This window comes from Colias eurytheme, chromosome 17, assembly GCF_061535395.1.
Source record: "Colias eurytheme isolate Ceu_HAF_F1 chromosome 17, ilColEury1 Martin Lab GWU primary, whole genome shotgun sequence".
Classification (NCBI taxonomy): domain Eukaryota; kingdom Metazoa; phylum Arthropoda; class Insecta; order Lepidoptera; family Pieridae; genus Colias; species Colias eurytheme.
In genome coordinates, this window is record NC_142996.1 from 9,609,979 (window position 1) to 9,617,771 (window position 7,793).

Sequence of the window (7,793 nt, forward strand, 5' to 3'; positions counted from 1 at the left end):
TCCACCCGTTTCGGAGGAGTATGCAGACTAACATTGTGACACGAGAATTTTATATATAAGAGATATTCATTAATAATAAGTACACGTTGACGTTATTAAACATGATGTTCTTTTAATAATCGTTCATTTGTCCTTTGCAAGTAAATAAATAAGAATACTATAAGAGCCTATACGCACAATGCGGGTAGCCGCATTGCGGGTAGCCGTCCGGCTGACCGCAAGCACAATTATGTACGTAATATTCATTTCTATGCGCACTGCGATGCGGCTACCGCAGACCGCACAGTGCGCATAGAAATGAATATTCCGTACATAATTGTGCTTGCGGTCAGCCGGACGGTTAGCCGCAATGCGGCTACCCGCTTAGTGCGTATACGCTCTAAAGAAAACCCGCTTGTCAAATGTCAGACTTGATTCTCCAAATACTCTGAAGATCATGAATGCTTATTGTACTTTGAAATGAAACATGTCCACTGAAAGCCTTTGAGCTGTATATTGAACTAAAGATGTCGATCACTACAAAGTCGGATCCCTCAGTCTGTCAATCCCTATGTATGCTTAGATCTTAAGGTGATGAATTAATTTTTCTAACATTTACGGCCCTTTTTAAACCTTCGTAATTTTTATATTATTAAAGTTGTCGTGATGAAAATTCTTGACAAGAAAGTTCAATAGTAACACAATACGTCTACCGTTTTAGAAACATGATTCCATGATATTTTCTCGATAGAAAAAAAATACAAAGTTCTCATTGTTATTTTTTTTAATCTCTGGCATCTTCAAAATAACAAACGTAAAGTTACGACTTTTTGGATATTAACTATAAAATATACAACCTATACGTCTACCGTGTTAGAATTTTGAAATATGCGATGGTTTTGAAATAAACAAGAAATACTTGAAATTAGCGCCTGACCAGCCAATATAGCGAGAGCCGCCCTGTACCTTCCTACCCCGATCGCTGCACGAGTCATTCCCGCTACGGCCGTCACACGGGGAACTTGTGTCGCTCGCGCAATCGTAACAAAGGGTGACAACACGATAAGACAAAATGAGACAAATGGGGACAATAAAGAAAATAAGAAGAAGAAACATAAAGGTTGGAGGAAAAAGAATGCTTACAATTGGAACAAATTAATGAAGTAAGTTGGTTTTATTTTAAATTTGATGATAATTGTATTATAGACGATGTTTGATATGTACCCCTGTTTTAAGTACATAACGAATGTTATGTGATTTTTTCATTTATAGCATAAATAATCTTTTCAGAAATCCGGAATCCAGAAGGAAAATAAACCCACTGATTGTTCACAATGTGAACCCACTCCTTCGTAAGTACCTTTATTCAGTCAAAAATGTATGTTATCAACGCTCTACTGGTTTTATCGCATGATTCCATTTTTAGCAAAAAGCAACAAAGTGCAAAGAAATAAAAAATCATGGTGAACTTAGTGGAAGTATGGTGGACGTAATATGGAATTATGGAACAGGAGCTCGTTGGAGTAGTATTATATTTAAAAAAAATACGAAAAAATTACAAGAATTTCTTAGTAGGTGGTAGATAAGTATGTTGTATAAAGAATTTGATGTTGATATTTATTTCATTTATACTTACTACACCTGTGCGGGAAATTGCTTAGTACTAAAACCGGTTTATATTCATATTTACATAGTAATGTGAGTTTTCATTTCGAAAAATTTTGTGTAAGTATATTAAATTGAGTTCCTGGGTGATCTGGAAACACAATTGGGCCCGGAGGATGGCGCTGCAGTCACTCCTCCTAATCACATGAACCGATTTGGATGAATATTTGTGTGCACATTTCATTGTTGTGGGATGATTGGTTGATTCGTTTTCACATTAGCTAATATTATGTATTTTTGTTGTTAGAAAGTAAACTTAATTTAATGTTTATAATACATTATTATTGGTATAAATAAGCCAGTGTTCGTCTCACATTGCTGTACCTGCCTACCTATCCTACCAGGGCCTAACTTTGTTCTGGCTATTTTATTTTGATTATTTGTAATGAATAATTACAATTATAATAGAGTGCAAAAAATAAATACATGCGTCATGCGTGCGTGTTTTTTTTAAACAGTTTTTTTATTTAAAAAAATATCATTCCGACCGCGGCTTTGCCCGCGTGGAATTAGGTTATATCGTGAATCCTGTTTTATCCCACAGAAGTGTTCAGTTCGGATAAAAAGTATCCTATGTGTAAATCCAGGCAATTAGCTATATTTTATCAAAATTGGTAATGTAGTACAAAAAAATATACAAATTAACATCCAAAGTTTCGCATCAGTTTTACTGTATTAGCGATATCTTCCACTCTTGACTTTGACTGAGAAGAATTAGGGTTTATAACTTCTTTCAGAAATAGTACCTTTCATTTCTGGGCATGATGTAATATCTACGTCAGCATCAAATTCTATCTAAATCAATTCAGTAGTCCGCGTAATTAGGTACCATTTCATTTTTTCAGAGTAACAATATTTTTTGTTATTTTAAAGATTATTTATAACCTGTATTATTTTGTAATAATTACTTTACGAAATAATAATAATTAATAATTATTAATAATGTCTAAGTAGTTGTTAAAAAGAAGATAATTTTGTGTTTATAAGCAGGAAAATAAAACCAATAAATCAACAATTAAATATATGTATAACAATATTATAACTGTATGACGACTCCATACATGTTTGTCCCGAGTCGGCCAGCGGCAGCGCGGCGAGTATGCAAGAATGACTTCGCGCACACCCGCGTTCGCGATAGCGAGCTATTAGACTCCGCCCGCCAAGCAGTGGATTTTTTTTTGTGTATCGTCTTAAAACTACGCAACGCATTTTGATGCGATTTTTTCTAATAGGTAGAGTCTTGAGGAAGGTATACAATTTGTCAAGTTTTAGGCAAAGCGGACGAAGACGCGGGCGGAATGAAGGGTTAGGTATAATTTAAATAATAAATGTTACAATATGTTACAAAAACTATAAAACAATGTTTAAAAAATCATGACAATAATAATTGCCATAACAAGTCATAAATATTAACTACTATTATATTGTTGTCCATAGACAATTATATATTTTCAATTGCAAATAGCAACCATGACAGATCTAATCAAAACTCATCCTAAATTAACAAAACACGCAATCACGTGCAAAAATATTATGCGCAAATTATATAATCCAACATTATTTATCTGCGCATTACAATTACATGCATATTATGTAATTATCTGCTTATATATGCACGCTTTATACAAGTACTTTGAGACTTACAAATATAAATATGTATATAAAGAATAGAAAAAATTCGATCACGAGGCGAGACTCGAACAACTCGTCTAAGGGACACACCGCGCGCCATCTATTGAGAGTTGGTCAGGCATCAGCCCCGGAATGGCGCGAAAAGATGCGGGTTCTAGTCCCGCCTCGTGATCGAATTTTTTCTATTCTTTATAAATTTATATTTATAAAGCATTTGAATGCCATAAAACCAAAAATATCAATTTCAACTTTGAGACTTTTTAACACGCTTATATTAGCTTCACCTGTATGTTTGTATGTAACTGACTCCTTTTAATTTTGACCTACCTAGCGCTTTAACGGACAATTTTAATTCAAACCGTGTTTACTTATCAAGGATCGGTGACAACACAATAATTTCAGGCTACCTCATTAAAACGTGTTTTTTTAGTTTGAAAAAATATGTTTTTGATATTCTCTATTATTGGTTAATTAATTGAATGCGGAAGAAACGGGGAACGTAAATTAGACAATGTCAAATAATAATTTTAATTACTAGTAAACTAGTCGTGTCTCTCAAATCAAGTATTTATAACTGAGCTTTAAATACATTTTAATTACTATTATAGATATATCCTTCTAATATTATAAATGCGAAAGTTGGTATCTATACTAATATTATAAAGAGGAAAGGTTTGTAATTATGTATGTATGGTTTTCACGCATAAACTACTGGACCGATTTCAAAAATTCTTTCACCATTAGAAAGCTGCATCTTCACTGAGCAACATAGGCATTTTACAAAAAAAATAGAGATCCTTACCAAAAATGCAATAATGTAACCCAAGGTGTAAAAAATTCCTTAATAAAAATTATGTCATCGCGTGCGCTGCGGAATCTATTGAAGTACGAGAATGGTTCTTATGTAGAGAAAACGTAAATGTACCACGGGCGAAGCCGGGGCGGACCTCTAGTATGATGTATTTTTATATTTTGGATATTTTTTATCCCGAAAATACCACGGGAACGGGAACTAAGCGGGTTTTTCTTTGACTACGTGGGCGAAGCTGCGGGCGAGAAGCTAGTACTATTATTATAATTATTAGGTACATTTTTATAATATCTATATCCCATATTATAGCATTGATCTTTATGAATTGCACATAATATACCTCTTCAATGATCATCTGTAATAAGAAACATTCTCATTTACATATGCTTACATTATACTTTTCCGTTCAATATAATAAACAATAATTAATATAATTTTTCCGTAACTGTCCGGATGTTTGTAAGGGTGGATGTTAAACGCCCATAAAACATAATTAATTGTCCACTTTAGATAACTTCACTATGACAGCACGCAATTTCCTATAAATAATAGCTGCATAATTCCACAATAATTCGGTGCCATTTAATTTCATAAAAAAATAAAACGTCAATTATAGGAAGCAAACATTAAATATCTAATCAGCCCCCGTACCAAGCTCTTATAACAGTACTAGCTGTGCTCCGCGGTTTTACCTGCAGTGCTCCGCTCCTGTTGCTCTCAGCGTGATGACATATAGCCTCATATAGCCTTCTTCGATAAATGGGCTATCTAACACCGAAATAATTTTTCAAATAAGAAAATGATAGTAATTATAATTTAGATCGTCTAGCGCCATCTCTATCCCACACTGGAAATAATACTGCTTTAAGACATCATGGCAACCCATACCCCCAACCCATAGTAAATACGTAACTACTCATAATTTTCTCATTTTTAAGAAATAGCCATGCAGTGTAACTATTAACTAATATAATATAATAACATGATCATGGACGTATAAAAAAAGACGGACGGTATATCGCCTAAACATTGAGTGAAGCCTAGTAATGGCGGCGAAACATCCATGTGTGTGTGCCATGTTGCCATGGCAACAGCTGTGTTGATGACAATGGCGGCTGTATTTTTTTCTATAAATTTTGCCGTAATAATTTTGTCATTAAAACATAAAAGGAATAACTTGCTTCCCAGTGGAATGTAATCCCTTGTGTTTTGTTATTTAAAATTGTACTGTTGCGACACCATTTACCACGCAAGACGGCATTTTAAATATTTTTTGTGAAACAGTGACGCAGTTAATCAGTCGGTAGTTCACGACGTAATGGCGGCCGACTAGCTTACTATGGTGAGAGTGTGTGCGTGTTTATTGTCTTTACACGATCGCTAGCTTACTATGGTGGCTTCACGTTGTTTGTTCGTAATACGGTGTCCGTCTTTTTTTATACGTCCATGAACATGATAATAACGGTAAAACTGTACATTATAGGGCGTGGAATTTGGGGGTAGTGGGGGGTGGAGAGAGGGGGGGTGGGTACTAGGAACTTCCCCTGTAAAGGGGGGGGGCGCGAAAATTAATAGTTTTCGAGATATTTACAAATTAAGTTTTGGTCCGCCTAAAGCAAAGGGGGCGCAAAGTAAGGACTTAGAAAATTTTTGATCTAAAGTGAAAATTGTATAGGAATCATAAAATACATAATTTTTATTCAAAACGCTAAAATAAGCATGTTTTATAAAAAAAACTTTTTCTCTAAAATATAAAATGGCCGAGATATTCGCCCTCAAAGATTGATGATAAAACCTAACCTAACCTTTCCCTATCTCCTCATGTCTTTTTTATATTGTCTCAGACACTGCCTTAGCTCCGGCGCTACGGGAAGTGCAGCCCTTCCGCCCTTGCGTGACAAAGCACGGTCGCCCGTACTCCACTTCGCAGCTTCAGCTTATTGGTCGCCTTCGGCGACCAGCCTCAGCCGCTCCGCTCCGCACGGCTCCCGAGCTTTGTCACGGCGGGCGAGGGCTGCTCTCCCTCCGCGCCTCGGCTTTTTACATACACTCTAGGGGTAGGGCAGACAAGACCACGTGGAATTCGGGGTTGACAGCTTCGGTTCTGTGGCAAGTCTTATGATAATGCAATGCTTATTTTAGCGTAACGTTTTTTAGCTAGATTCGGACTTTCGCAGCTTAATATTGAATACATAATATTCCATCATTGAAAAAATTTACATTTTACAATCCGTCATGTATCTTGGTAATTATCAAGTTTAGAGAAAAGTTGCCCCGACAAAACATGCTTTTATTAGCGTAATCTTTACGATAAAACAATAATAAATAGGTGTTATAATGATACCAACTCCATCAAAAATTTTCTAAGTCCTGCGCCCCCTTTGCTTTAGGTATTTTTTTCCAGTTCCACATTGATCTGAAGCAATTAATATTAATTATTACTTTACAATAATAGTTTTCAATACTAGTAATATTGCATTAGCTCTTTGATTTGAAAAATGACAGATTTAATGTAATAGACATTAGTATGACCAGTAGTTTTTTTTTTTGTTTGAGTGGGAATCGCCCTAAAGTCGCTTCTGGCACTCGCCGGCCGCTGCCGCGGCACGCTCGCTTCGCTCGCTCGGCTCGTGCGGCAGTTCAAATGTTAACCTAACACGCTCGTCGCTTCGCTCCTCGCTACCTATTTGTATGCTTAAAGTAAAAGTTTAATAGTTTTGTACAGTTTTAGGGCTTAACAGGAGTACGCACGAAACGATCTCGACTGAAAGGCAGCAAACGAACGGTAACTGAAAATGACGTCGTTATTGTTTTGTTCCACGGTACAAAGCGTACAATTAATATTGGACAGCGCTAGTCGTCCGCTAAACGGATGAATAAAATAAATTAGTCGTCCGATTACCGGATGAATAAAATAATTTAATCGTCCGATAACATCTATTTATCTATATAGTTAGGTTATCGGGGTTTCTTTAGAGAACTGCCGCACGTATTATAGGTTTTTTGTGGGGGGAGGAGGGCACACGTAGGTATTTGATTTTTTTTTGCGCGTCGACGGAGCCCCGCTTCGCGGGGCTCCTATTTCTGTGTAGTTTTTTTTTTAAAGAAACCTAACCTAACCTAACCTAACGGCTAATCTAACCTAAACTAGATTTTTTTTTGCGCGTCGACGGAGCCCCGCTTCGCGGGGCTCCTATTTCTGTGTAGTTTTTTTTTTTTAAGAAACCTAACCTAACCTAACCTAACGGCTAACCTAACCTAACTTGATTTTTTTTGCGCGTCGACGGAGACCCGCTTCGCGGGGCTCCTATTTCTGTGTAGTTTTTTTTTAAGAAACCTAACCTAACCTAACCTAAAGGCTAACCTAACCTAAACCTAACCTAACGAATTGAGGGTGAATATCTCCGCCATTTTTGATTTTAGAGAAAAGTTGTTCCTATAAAACATGCTTATATTAGCGTTATCTTTACGATAAAACAATAATAAATAGGTGTTAAAATGACACCAACTCCATCAAAAGTCCTGCGCCCCCTTTGCTTTAGTCCAACCCAACTAGCTTTAGTGTTAAAAGGTTATCTAGTAATCCGAATAATCGGACGATTAAATTATTTTATTCATCCGGTAATCGGACGACTTATTTATTTTATTCATCCGTTTAGCGGACGACTAGACACTTCGATTAATATTTTTGTTAAATTATAAATTG

General features: G+C 36.0%; 1 long non-coding RNA gene across 1 annotated transcript; it reads left to right on the plus strand.

Moving 5' to 3' along the window:
• The first annotated feature begins 570 nt into the window (after positions 1–570).
• Positions 571–2,072, plus strand: LOC149901428 (uncharacterized). Its single transcript, XR_016457685.1, has 3 exons — positions 571–1,142; positions 1,270–1,331; positions 1,406–2,072. It is a non-coding gene; the product is annotated as an uncharacterized LOC149901428 (long non-coding RNA).
• The last annotated feature ends 5,721 nt before the right edge of the window (positions 2,073–7,793 follow it).